A 15,072-nucleotide genomic window follows, 5' to 3' on the forward strand; every position below is an offset into this window, starting at 1 on the left:
TCGTAATGTTATGAGTGATTTTCTTCTCCCACGATATGTTTTGTCCAAACTGGATTTCTATGTCCTTTTTATCCTCAGCTTGAAGGGGAGAAATAAAAGAAGAAGTAGGGGTAGCATCGAACCAAGTCGGTTTGTGAGTATCTTGAGTTCAACTCGATTCCCGATAAGTTCGATTTTAAATAACCGGATCCCGAATTCCATTCAAGATCGTATTTCCGACTCGTTTAAGTAAACAAGCCAAATTTGAATGAGGTTCGGTTTGGTTCTCAAACTCACGACCTAGCTCATTTAGTTAAACCCAACATATAATGAGTTTTAGCCATTTTTGGGAGTTGGCGCGAGGCTCGAGACTCGAGACTTGGGACCCGGGATCGACGGAGGAAAAGCGAACGCCGAATTTGACGCTTCCCAAGCTTCCACACCCAAACCCTAATTTATCGCCATTTATTGTGCTTTGACAATAACAGCCAGTGAAGAAGATGCTACCAGACAATAGCATATAACCCTCGAGAACAACTTGAGATATTTGTACTACAAGAATCAGAACCAGTTGTTGGACTCATTTCTCTGCTTCATCCTATAAGAACTCTTCTCTCTGTCAATATTCCCTTGTTGCTCCACCATCCTTTCACCAAACAAGATTTTAAACAGCGTAAGTTATCACCCACTTATAAAGCTGTGTGAGGGATTCGTGTGGGGTAGGGAGAGTTTTTTTAGCTGGTAGGAGATGGAAGTAGAAACCAAGAAATAGAGCTTGTTCAAGAAGATTGTGAGTGGTTGGCTGGACAACTAATCGATTATCACAGTTCTCTCTCCAACAATTTTGAATAAAGACGAGAGAGAGAGAGAGAGAGAGAGAGAGCAGCACAAAATTTAGAATTGATTGGGTCAGAGGGTCACGTGGTGGATTCAGAAGGGATGTGATATGAGTTGTCGGGTTGAAAGGCGATTTATGGGGCCCCTTGTTCTTTACTTTACAGGGAAATTGCCAGAATTTCAAATAACTTCTTGAAAAATGTATCCAATTTTATGTAGAGATGATACCCAATTTTAAGAAAAAATTATATATAATTTTATATATAGTTTATTTGACATGTATTTTTTTCAAAGTTTTAAATGTAGGTTAGAGCTCAAAATGGCTCAAGCTCTAGCTCGATTTTGGTTAAAATTATTGTGTCCTAGCTCGATTCCAATTTTAAACTCGAACCTAGACTCAGCTTGGGCTGGAGTTCGAAGTATTTACATCAAACCCAGCTCAAACATATGCAGATTGGAACAAGGCTCGACTCAATGCCACCCCTAAGAAGAAGTACAAGAAATAAGTATTTTATTCCATATGTTCTTGTAATTTTTGTGGGACCAAAATATTTAAAATAAGGAGGAGAATAAATGATGAAGATTTAACATATATGAAAAAATTTTAGCCAATGAAGACTGAATACCAAGAATCCTTTTCATTGCAAATTGGAGTTACCAACTTGAGAAAGAACAAATATAGAAGAGTTTTTCATATTTCTAATAGTAAGAAGTCTCACAAAGTCATAATTAATATAGTGAAGTCTTGTATAAGTCTCACAGTATGAGTTCTCAAATAAGGGTTTAAGTTAAATGTGTTTTATTTTTGTTAGTCTTCCATTTATGTTCAGTTATTCAATTGTTTTAAGACTTATCTTTTAATGTTTGACTTTGGATATAACGGGACATGGAGTCTTCTTGTTTATACTACCTTGGATTAAACACCATATTTGATTGAAAAACAGGCACATGACAAAAGGTGGATGTTGTTACTTTCATAGAGAAACGAAAGGAGGCAAAGAAGCATGAGGGCAAAAATATCCAATAGGGCCATTTGAAGTTCATGACTATTTATCCTAATGAAAGAAGATAAGGGAGGTAAGACTTCCGTGACCAGAAAATAAGTTGTTCAGTCCACAGCTAAAAACCAGTATATTCGTCTTCCATATGTTGAAGATCTGGAAGGTCTGTGCTAATGGAGAATCTCATCCACCTCCTTTTGTCAACGTACTGCAAACATGGTTGCAGAAGAGCCCAATAACCACTGCAATAAGGATTATGAGCATAACCTTTAAAGAAGCAAGAGCTAAAACCACACAGATCAATAAGGTTGGAGGAATACACATCAAAATGGAACCAACAGTCCCCAGGGGTATTTTGTAAGGTTGCAAAGCCTTGGGATACTTGATTCACAGTTGTATAAATGCCACAAACTCCAAGATCATCCCAAAACAGTAAAGGAAGTTCTCTGCTGCAACAATTTCTTGAAAGCTCATCCAAGAAAGCAGTATCACCCCAGTAGAAGAGAATAAGATCCCCATCAGTGGGGTTCCATAGCGAGATCTCTTGCTGAAGAACTCTGGAAGCATTCCTCTTTCAGCCATACCAAGAAGCTGGTATGAGTCACTACTCATTTCTGCTAAAAACATTCCCATATTAGAAAATGCTAAAGCATTCCGGATCCACCAGCTCAACCACACACCGGTTATCAGTTTTGCAACACCTGAGAAATACCCATCACTCCACATTTCTTGTTGAAGCTTAATTGCTCCAGTGCCCACAGTAAAGGGTTTTGACCGTCTTACCAGGCAGGCGCAGTGACGGAACAAAAAGCAAAAATGAGCGCATATAGTCTGTCACCTAAGCTAAAACAAGCGAAAGTCTTATTTTCTTTTGTCTCAATGATTCTCCAATCCAAACAACAAAATAGAGCTTTGTCTCCCTTTTTTTTATTATGGTTTCCAAAATATGGCTTTCTCCCCCTTTTTTTTTATGGGTTCCAAACAAGCCTTAAGTGTTAAGAAAGAAACATGGAAAAGAGAGAACCAGAGAAAACATGGAAATGAAAGGTAAGAAAAGAGAGAACCAAAACAATACTTGTAGATTGATATGTGAGAAAAATATGACATAGATGTTATGCTTTCTTACATCTAGTTATTTTGTAATTGGCCTTGTAATTTAAATGTTAAATAACATTGTTAATTATCCTTACATATAAATTAAGATTTTAATTATCCTAATGATTTTTTTAATTTTAAATATTAAGTAATTTTCTAAATAAGACCTTAGATTTGTAATCTCAAATGTGGTTGACCAAATCTCTTATTTTTGTACATCTAAATCTACTATGTAACACTTTCTAAGCATAATTAACACGGCTCATTAAGGTTCTTCCATAGATGCTTCCTATAAGGGGGATAAGAATCACCATGACCAATTAACTTACCTTAGATTTAGAGAATTTTGTAATTGGGTTCTTAGGAGGGTGGTTCCCAAGTTGGGTTCTTTCTCCTTCTCTCTTTTATTTTTCAATCATATTTGAGTATCAATTAGAAAACCTTTTTATGACAAAAAAAATGTGATATTTAAATATTTTTTATTATAAAAAGAAAAATTGATGTTAACATTATACCATGGAACATATATAGTTGGTAAGATGGTAGGGTTTCAAGTTTTAAGTCTTTAGCCTATTTTAATTAAAAATAATAATTATTATAAATAAAAAATATAAAAAAATGTTGAGCCATTGATATTATATGATAATTTATTAATATAAAATAGTAATAATTATTATATATTAATGACAGATAATTATAATAATAATTGGAAGCACATAACTATAATAATACCGAGTCTAAAATATTTATCCAGTTCTTTACATGATAAACTTGGAGTTGGTTGAAATTTGATGTACTAGTCAATTTTTTATAGTTTACATGTCATGTCGGATACATTTATTTTAATTTAATTTTTTTTATGAATATTTAATTATTTTTATCAATCTAATCTTTTACCAGGTAATTATTGTCGTAAATAATAATTATTAGATATAATCAAATTATATTAAACATTAAATAGGTTTTCTTAAGTCAAAGACTCAAACGATATTTTCTATAACTCAAATTTTGGAAGACATAATAATTATATATTATACCATTTTAGTCCCATCTATCACTTCTTTTTGGCCGAGAACCCTGATTTCAGAGACACGACAATTGCCTATCAAATGAGCAGCCAATACCACATTAACTGTTGTGAATGCTCCTGTAAATCCGGTTTGACACAAATGAACGTTTTTGGATTTCATTTCTATGAACAATAATTTATTCAAAGGATTCAATCAAATAAACTAAAGAGATGACAAAGCCAAATTAATGCCCAATTGTCTATTCTTGAAATTAATGCCAATGGTGTTAAAGAGGAAATTTTTTTTTTTCACAAATTCTTTTCTTAGCTTGGCACTTTCCAGATACTTCAGAGACAAAGAATAGTTTCAAGTAATGAGATAAGACGCGACATGCTGGAATGGAGGTTTATCCTTTCAAAGGATGCTCCTTCACCTAACAATGAAACAAGATGAAGCACCATGGGCTGGCCTATGCGGTCAACTCCATTTTTGGATACTTGTTCGCTGGTGGCAAATGGACCAAATTGAACCATTTTGCTCTTAGTTTTTGCAGTGAAATTAGAGGAATTCTCTTAGTTTTTGCAATGAAAGTTAGTGAGAAAATGGTAAATGTTTACTACTTCAATGAAGGGAATGAGTTCGTCGCGAGACTGGTAAGAGTCAAAGATGTCATCACTTATGTAGATGAAACGAAATGTTTTGTGAGTTGATCAACCCTGTTGTTTGAAAATCTTGCATCGGGACCGAGTGCAAACCATTTGAGGGGCCGGTTCCCTTTACATACGTGAGTCCTTCGCTAAGCAATTAATGGTATGATTTTTTGTCCAAACTTGTCTACCTAATTTGTCCAAATTAACAAAACACATCAGACCATTTTATAGCTAAGGTGATTGACAATTAATGCAGCAAGTAATGTACTTACCATGAAAGTTGCAAATCGATCAAACGTAACTTGCATGAAAACACCCGGAACCAAATCAACAGGGCAACCAAATGGCAATGCTTGGTAGAGTCAAGCCTGGGACATTCATTATTCCTTGAGTTACTCTCAAAACAAACCTTGCATCCATAAAGAAAACAACAAATATCAGATCGATCATATCAAAGGGCGCGACAAAAAAAAGGCAAGTCTACAATATTTTGACAAACAAGAAATCAAAATTTGAATTAGAGTGTCTACACATACGATCATTTCTCTAGCTAATGATTGCTTTAAGAAACTTGTGTTGGAGTGCATGCTTCTCCATTGCTAGGGGCCAAGAGACCCGTTCAATTCAAGTTTTGTAACACTAGTTTGAAGAACTGTTTTCTTACAACTTGAACTATTGTAATTAAACAACTTAAACATAATAAACGCAAGAATATTCCTTTTGATTTTTAGCAAAAAATCACGCAAGGCCAGTTTTTCAAAAATAATTTTCTATATTATATACACACATACACACTCACAAACTCATATATATATATATATATATATATATATATATATATATATATATATATATATATATATATGTATAAGGAAACAAACCCTAACCGTAATAGAGAATCCAAAGTAATATTTGAATCAATATGTGAACTTACAGTTTGACCTTTCCAATTCCATCCATTCCGTATGATGTTTACAATAGTAATCCAAGCCACACATCTCCATCCATGATCTATAAATCTACCAAAAAGATGATCTAATAAAAAACCATGTAATGGAACCACTACAAAAGGAATAGATAAAAATAGCAGCATTTTGAAAGAATTAGAGTAAAATTAGAGAATGTATCGCAGCTTCAATTTCTTTTTTTATTTAAGCTAAGAGGAACACCGCTCTTTCCTATCAAGTAGATACACATTGTATCTCACAAACAACAAAATGTTTATATTTTCAAACAAAACATAACATTTTATGATCCCAATTTCTTGCCTGAGCATTGTTGGCTAAAAAATTATGTTGGGGACCATTAAGTTTGGTTTGAAGTGTGAAAGATGGTACCTCGAATAGAACAGTGGGTAGCTGGGCAGTATAAGGTTTGGGGTTGTATGGAGTTTAAGGCAAGCTAATGAGAAGGGTGCGTGAGAGAGAGAACGGGGGGGGGGGGGGGGGGGGGGGGGGGGGTTGGTTGGTTATGGAGTGGTGTGTATTTTGCGAAGGCTTAGTTATGAAATATAGAATGTGAAGAGAGATTAGGGTTTAAGGGTGTGCATTGGAGGAGAAGTGGTGGATATATAGAACTCGAAGGACTATGAGGTGATGGATGATGGGGCTTGGATGGAAGGGAAAGAAGAAAATGAAACTCATAGACGAAGGGGGAGGCATAGGCGTAGCTTGAGAGTTAGTAGGACTATAGGATGGGAAGGGTAGCTAGGCAAATAAAAGGAAAGCACTAAGATAACTAAAGAAAAAAACAAAAAAATAGTAACAAGCATAAATACCTTAGACAAAGGGATATTCTCCTTGGTTGGATGGTGTTGGGATCTATTGGGGGTAGAGAATAGTGATTCAAAAGGTTCATAGAGCTTCCAATTTATAGACTAGAGACTATAACTGCTTCTACTCTTTAATCTATATGGGACTAATGGAGTTAAAACCTAGAATATACTTTTTTTCTCACATTTTTTTCCATTCCTTAATTGGAGCACCTACGTAGGACTTTCTCTAGTCATTTTTATCCTTTCTTGGTTGGCACCGACTCTTTAACTCTCCTCTTAATGTGAAGTTGTTTCTTTCCAACTAGTGCAGCCTTCTAGATCCTTCTCTGCTTCCTTTCCACATTTTGTACTTGATGAAACTCTTGGTGGACGACTTAAGAGTGCTAACTTAAATGAACTTTATCTATGTCTAAACCTTCGGCACTTAAGCTTGATTCTACATTTAACCCCACACAGGGGCATTTCAACCATACTTCTTTAGCCAATCCCTTGTCTCCAACATGGTCTTTCCCTAAACACAACAAGGGTTGATATAGAAAAACGTAAAAATATAAATAAGTATCACATATGGATCCATAGCACATTTAATAAAGTCAAAAAAATTCGTAGAGAAAAGCAAACCCTCTACACCTTTTTGTGAGAGTGTCTTAGGTGAAGGACCAGTGAAGTAATAATACGTTGTGGAAAAGCAATTAGATAATCTTGAAGAAATACTGAAACCTAATTAGAAAAGAAATGTTACTTGGCACATGCAATGCTCCTATAGTTTTCAATAATGGAAGAATCGTGGAAAATAATAGAAATCTTGGTAAGGAACCCTAAGAAATAGTAGAATGGGAGAAGAATTTGTTTTAGAAGTTTTGTTAGTTACTGCAACAATGAGCATTTATATAGACTAATTTGGAAATATCGCACTCTAAGATTTTGTGTTTTCTATAGAACCCTTTACATGCTCTATTTCCAAATTTCCACATATTAAAAAAATCTCAATTATTTAATTAAAGCTTCAAGTAGAGAATAAAATCTTCTTCATATCTTAATTAATTTTCTATTGTCAAGAAAAATTTTCGGTAGATCTTCTCATTCATATAATTTTCATTTCCTTTTTTTTATAAAAAAGATTACTTATTTGTGATAGAAAATCTAGGAAAAAATTAAACTAGATGACTTCATAGAGCAACCTTCGATCATTGAAATTCAAAAAAACATTTTGTTCCTCTGTGTTCTCAAATACTAAAAAACATCTTTAGGATCCTGAAATCAAGAATAGCTGAACCCATAAATAAATTAAAACTTCACCCCTAATGATGTAAGCACGAATTGCTAGTTCTCTTCTCATGAAGACAAGAACTTAAAGGCTAGCAAGACCGAAATATTTATTACTTCTGTAGGTTTTCGACCCTTATCCAATTGCATTGTGGAAAGATTTTCCATCAACTCAACATGCTTCTTAATAAATTCACATGAGCAAATCACATATGTCCAAGAATCTAAGTCCCTAAAAGATCCTCTATAAAAAAAACTAAGAAAACTCAAAATCCTTAAGCGAACCATAAAGATGAACGAGTTCATCATCGACATAACGAATGAATAATATCTAGTTGTAGTTACCAATAAGTGCAACTATATTACGATGTCTCGAGAACCCTATGATACTATTAGAAGATAGGCCAAAGTGATTGTTGAAGAAGTATTAACGACATACCTTGAAATTGATAAGTGTTTTAGTTTCTTTTCCTTAATAACATATATTAAGGTTTCTACCCGTCATTAGAAATATGAAGTATTAGGGGAGATTTGGGGTGGCATAGAGTCGAGCCGAGCTTGAACCTGTATATGTTCGAGTTGGGTTTGATTTAAATACTTCGAACTTGAGCTTGAGCCTAAAATTGGAATCAAACTTGAACACATTAATTTTAACTGAGTTTGACCTGGGTGATAAGTGGGTAATGCCTGTCATTTACAAGATGGCGGTAAAAGAACCACAGGTATATATATAAAAAAGTCTAAATGGACTTAAACACCCATATATGTATTTATGTATGGACTTAAAACACCAACTGAAGCAACACATAAGAGGTTGGCCCAAAGGGGTATTTGAGGAAGATTTGATACTGAGGCCACCACTTCTTTAATAATAATGTCTCATCCAAAGAGACACAATAGTTGTAGCTGAAATGAGCCTAGGCCTATCTCACACGAACCAAAATCATACAAATCCTTGTAAAAGACCCATGAAATAATCTGATGCGAGTATCTGCGCCAAATAATATGATGACCAAAGAATATGTTGCGAATACCTCAAAATAATAATCCAGCCGGAGAAATAGAATGGAGTTGTGCCAAGTCAAATAGTAAACCAATATAGCCTAGTCGCAGCAGAAATATATGTAAAACTTGGGACCTGGACCAGGCCTCTGTCAGAACCGGCTTGGCAGAGTCAATGCTCAATCAGATTTTTCCTAACTTTGGAAAAATAAAATTGGGCAACAATGCCTTCTTCTTCTCCGCTTTCGAACAGAGCAAAAAACCAGAGATTCCTAATGGACAACAACAGTGAAGATACGATCGAGAATTAGAAACAAAAAAATAATTTGGTTGGCATCTTCGCCCTCCCAAAATGGCAACCCAGTGACGATGAGACTGAACAAGAAAATCAGCAACGTGTTTTTCGTGAGGATAGACAGAAGGTACCTCAAGTTTCGAGCGAAGGATCAATAATGAAAGTTGAATGTTGATGATAATTCAGCCGGATTGGTGGCCGGCTTCCTTGTAGTGAGAAGTCTTCATCTCTAGAAATGGAAACGACGCTAGCGTGGTGAATAACAACGGAGAGACAAATTTTTAGAGAATCAAAAGTTTCCAAAAATAACAATGCAGCAACGGATCGGTTGAGATTTTTTTTTTCGAAGATAGTTGCGTTGGACTGATTGAGGACTGATTGAGCAAGAGTTTTGAAAACCAGGCCTCCCATCGCTGTGAGAATAATAGCATCTCCACCTTCCTCACAATGCCAGCGCGACAATAATGTTCTTAGATGCCAATGATGTTGGTGGTTCGTGCACCGTCGATGGAGATGGCAACTTACCAAAAAAACAGTTGGAGAAGTCCAACAAAATAGTATGGAAAATCCTCAAGTCATGGAACAACAACCGAAAGTGATCAACAGTAGAGCAATGAGGGGGGGGGGGGGGGGGGGTAGAGATTTTTTCAACAACGAGATTGCCGATGTTGCTGGGAGAGCAACTTCAGAGACAAGAGAGGTATCATCACGGTAGACGGTCATGATAAAAAAAAACTCCCAGAAATAGAATAGAAGTGTAGAGGTGAAACCAAAAAGAAAATACTGGGTATAAGGACAAAGAAAAGATAAATACGAACCAAAACTGCTAGAGATAATAGATAAAAAAATATCACATTACCTCTGTGGGTTGGCTGAGTCAACTAACATAACTTGCTCTGATACCATGTTGAATTAATGGAAAGGAAAAATACTTCATTGACTTGATGTAATAAGAGTACATGAACCCCTATTTATAATAGAGGAAAGTAGAAGAGTGCGATTAAAATTAAACTACCATTGTCCCAATTACACCCAAACTCTAACACTTAAAGATAAGTCCTATCATAATTAAATAACCCAATATAAATAGAAGACTAACATGACTAAAACACCTTTATACTGAAACTCTTATGTGAGATCTGCTTCCATAATAAATTTGGCTCCGTAAGACTTCTTATTGTGTAAGACTCATCATGCTACCTTGCGTGGTCATGGTGGGTCCCACTAGCTCATGTGATCATGGTAGGTCCATATCTTATGGGTTTGGGCCATCTTCCAACACATTTGGATATGTGGGCCTTCCTTGGTCGTGTGGGCTTGGGCCCATCTTCCAATAGAAACAATTCAACCCCCTAAAGCACTGGCTAACACCACACCTGTGGAGTTTGCAGATCCCGTCAAGGTAATTCCATCCTCTCAATGTTCCTTTTGGCCCACAATATGATACTCAACCTATAACCTAAAGGAAAACACATAGAGCTTGCACTACACCCTCTACTTCTCACCCCATATCTAATTTAGTGTCTCACCATGGCTTATCTTCTTCATGTTGTCAATTTCTTGTGTCTGTCTACTCCATCTTTGTCCTCCAGTCCTATCAGAAAGATCTGAGACATCTAGGGGCATAGGCAACAATGGAAGAAGAAATGCAGGTACTCTATGAGAATCAGAGATGGGCTCTAGTTCCTCTTCCATTAGACAAAAAAACTTCTAAGTTGTAAGTGGGTCTATACGGTTAAACACAATACAGATGGGTCAATTGCATGCCTTAAGGCCCACCTCATTGCCAAAGGCTATATTCAGTGCTATGGGATCAATTATGAGGAAAAGTTCTCTTCAGTGGCCAAATTGAACTTGGTATGTATCTTATTAACTCTTGCTGCTAATTCCTCGTTGTCAGTCTATAAACTAGATGTGAAAAATATTTTCCTCAATGGGGATATATAGGAAGAAATATATATGCAATAACCATCCGGATTTGTGGTTGAGGGGGAGTCAATATGTCGATTGAAGAATTCCCTCTATGGTATGAATCAATCTCCTCAAGCATGGTTTGATAAATTTAGCCAAACATTGATATATGATGGATTTCACAGATATTCCATATATCACTCTATGTTTTCTTAAAGACACACGTAAATGGAAATTGCTTTTTGCCTTCTATGTTGATGATATTGTTTTATCCGCCAGTAATCTCGAGGTCATTTATAAAGCGAAGGAAAATATAAGTGAAGAGTTCAAGACAAGATCTTGGATTAGTTAAATACATGTAGATTGATATGTGAGAAAAATATGACAAAGATGTTATGCTTTCTTGCATCATGTTATTTTGTAATTGGCCTTGTAATTTAATTATTAAATAACAATGTTAATTTATCCTAACAAATAAATTAAGATTTTAATTATCTTAATGATTTTTTTAATTTTAAATATTAAGTAATTTTCTAAATAAGACCTTAGATTTGTAATCTCAAATGTGGTTGACCAAATGTCTTTTTTTGTGCATCTAAATCTACTATGTAGCACTTTCTAAGCATAATTAACACAACTAATTAAGGTTCTTCCATAGATGCTTCCCACAAGGGGGATAGGAATCGCCATGACCATTTAACTTACCTTAGATTTAGAGAATATGGTAATTGGGTTCTTAGGAGGGTGGTTCCTAAGTTGGGATCTTTCTCCTTCTCTCTTTTATTTTTCAATCATATTTGAGTATCAATTAGAAAACCTTTTTGTGACAAAACAAATGTGATATTTAAATATTTTTTATTATAAAAAGTAAAATTGATGTTAAAATTATACCATTGAAATAGTGTTTCAATATATAGTTGGTATGATGGGTAGAGTTTCAAGTTTTAAGTCTTTATCCTATTTTAATTAAAAATAATAATAATCATAAATAAGTAAATATAAAAAATGTTGAGCCATTGATATTATATGATAATTTATTAATATAAAATTAGAATAATAATTATATATTAATGAATAATAATAATAATAAGAAGAAGAATCATATAACTATAGTAATACATAGTCTAAAATATTTATCCAGTTCTTTACATCTTTACATGATAAACTTGGAGTTGGTTGAAATTTGATGTACTAATCAAATATTTATAGTTTACATATCAGGTCAGATAAATTTATTTTAATTTCAAATTATTTATGAATATTTAATTATTTTTATCAATCTAATATTTTACCAGGTAATTATTGTCATAAATAATAATTATTAGATATAATCAAATTATATTAAACATTAAATAGGTTTTCATAAGTCAAAGACTCGAACAATATTTTCTATAACTCAAAAATTTTGAAGACATAATAATTATATATTACACCATTTCAGTCCCATCTATCACATCTTGTTGGCCGAGAACCATGATTTCAGTGACACGACAATTGCCTATCAAATGAGCAGCTAATACCACATTAACTGCTGCAAATGCTTCTGTAAATCCGGTTTGACACAAAAGAACATTTTTGGATTTCATTTCTATGCACAATAATTTATTCAAAGGATTCGATCACACAAACTAAAGAGATGACAAAGCCAGATTAATGCCCAATTGTTTGTTCTTAAAATTAATGCCAATGATGTTAAAGAGGAACTTTTTTTTTCAAATCCTTATGTTTTCCACTCTCACTCCCTCTCTTTCTCTCTTTACATTGCATTTGACTATGAGGAAGTTTTCATTGCTTCTCTTTTCTTAGCTTGGCACTTTCCAGATACTTCAGAGACGAAGAATAGTTGCAGGTAATGAGATAAGAGGCGGCATGCTGGAATGGAGGTTTATTCTTTCAAAGGATGCTCCTTCACCTAACAATGAAACAAGATGAAGCACCATGGGCAGACCTGTGCGGAGAACTCCATTTTCGGATACTCGTCTGCCAGTGGCAAATGGCCCAAATTGAGCCATTTTGCTCTTAGTTTTTGCAATGAAATTAGAGAAATTCTCTTACTTTTCACAATGAAATTTAGTGAGAAAAAGGTACATGTTTACTACAACAATGAAGGGAAGGAGTTCGTCATGAGCCTGGTATGAGTCAAAGATGTCATCACTTATGTAGACGAAACAAAATGTTTTGTGAGCTGATCAACCCTGTTGTTTGAAAATCTTGCACCGGGACCGAGTGCAAACCATTTGAGGGGTAGGTTCCTTTCACATAAGTGAGTCCTTTGTGAAGCAATTAATGGAATGATTTTTGTCCAAACTTGTCTACCTTATTTTTCCAAATTAATAGAACACATCAGACCATTTTATAGATAAGGTGACTTACAATTAATGGAGCAAGTAATGCTACTTACCATGAAAGTTGCAAATCGATCAAACGTAACTTGCATGAAAACATCCGGAACCAAATCAACAGGGCAACCAAATGGCAATGCTTGATAGAGTCAACCTTGGGACATTCATTATTCCATGAGTTACTCTCGAAACAACCCTTGCATCCATAAAGAAAACAACAAATATCATAACGATCATATCAAAGGGTGTCGACAAAGAAAAAAAAGCAAGTCTACAATATTTTGACAAACAAGAAATCAAAATTTGAATTAGAGTGTCTACACATACGATCATTGTCTAGCTATTGATTGCTTTAAGAAACTTGTGTTGGAGTGCATGCTTCTCCATTGCTAGGGGCCAAGAGACCCGTTCAATTCAAGTTTTGTAACACTAGTTTGAACAACTGTTTTCTTACAACTTGAACTATTGTAAATAAACAACTTAAATATAATAAACGCAAGAATATTCCTTTTGATTTTTAGCAAAAAATCACGCAAGGCCAGTTTTTCAAAAATATTTTTTTATATTATATACATACACACACACAAACTCATATATATAAGGAAACAAACTCTAACAGTAATAGAGAATCCAAAGTAATATTTGAATCAATATATGAACTTACACTTTGACCTTTTCAATTCCATCCATTCCGTATGATGTTTACAATAGTAATCCATGCCACACATCTCCATCCATGATCTATAAATCTACCAAAAAGATGATTTTTACTTGTTTGGGTATGGATATAAAGAAAAAAATGAAATGAAGGAAACGGTACAAAACAAGCAAATAAAATTAGTGAGAACAAAAACCATGTAAAGGAACCACTACAAAAGGAATAGATAAAAATAACAGCGTTTTGAAAGAATTAGAGTAAAATTAGAGAATGTATGGCAGCTTCAATTTTTTTTTATTTAAGCTAAGAGGAACACCGCTCTTTCCTATCAAGTAGATATACATTGTTTCCCACAAACAACGGAATGTTTATATTTTCAAACAAAACAGAAAATTTTATGATCCCAATTTCTTGCTTGAGCATTGGTGTCTAAAGAATTAAGTTGGGGACCATACTTTGGTTTGAAGTGTGGAAGATGGTTCCTTGAATAGAATATTGGGTAGCTGGGTAGTATAAGGTTTGGGGTTGTATGGAGTTTAAGGCAAGCTAATGAGAAGGGTGTGTGTGTGTGTGTGAGTGTGTGAGTAAGTTGGGGGGGGGGGGGGGGGGTGTGGGGGTGCTTAGTTATGAAATATAGAATGTGAGGAGAGATTTGGGTTTAAGGGTGTGCATTGGAGGAGAAGAGGTGGATATATAGAACTCGAAGGTCTATGAGGTGATAGATGATGTGGCTTGGATGGAAGTGAAAGAAGATAATGAAACTCATGATGAAGGGGGAGACATAGGTGTAGCTTGAGAGTTGGTGGGACTAATGGGAAGGGTAGCTAGGCAAATAAAGGGAAAGCACTAAGATAACTAAAAAAAAAAACAAAAAATAGTAACAAACATAAATACCTATGCCAAAGGGATATTCTCCTTGGTTGGATGGCGTTGGGATCTATTGGGGGCAGAGAATAGTTATTCAAAAGGTTCATAGAGCTTCCAATTTATAGACTAGAGACTAAAACAACTTCTACTCTTTAATCTATGTGGGACTAATGGACTTAAAGCCTAGAATATACTTTTTTCTCACATGTTTTTCCATTCCTTAATTGGAGCACCTTAAGAGGACTTTCTTGAGTCATTTTTACCTTTTCTTGGTTGGCACCGACTCTTTAACTCTCCTCTTAACGTGAAGTTGTTTCTTTCCAACTTGTGCAGCCTTCTAGATCCTTCTCTGCTTCCTTTCCACCTTTTGCACTTGATGAAACTC

The 15,072-nt window shown here is 34.8% G+C and overlaps 1 pseudogene; it reads right to left on the minus strand.

The window, feature by feature from the left end:
- Positions 1-1,732: 1,732 nt before the first annotated feature.
- LOC137945148 (probable polyamine transporter At1g31830) lies at positions 1,733-2,543 on the minus strand (annotated as a pseudogene).
- Positions 2,544-15,072: the final 12,529 nt, after the last annotated feature.

This window comes from Aristolochia californica, unplaced genomic scaffold (genome assembly GCF_029961685.1).
Source record: "Aristolochia californica isolate CCGP_79_NKW_82.1479 unplaced genomic scaffold, dmAriCali1.0.hap1 SCAF_114, whole genome shotgun sequence".
Lineage (NCBI taxonomy): Eukaryota > Viridiplantae > Streptophyta > Magnoliopsida > Piperales > Aristolochiaceae > Aristolochia > Aristolochia californica.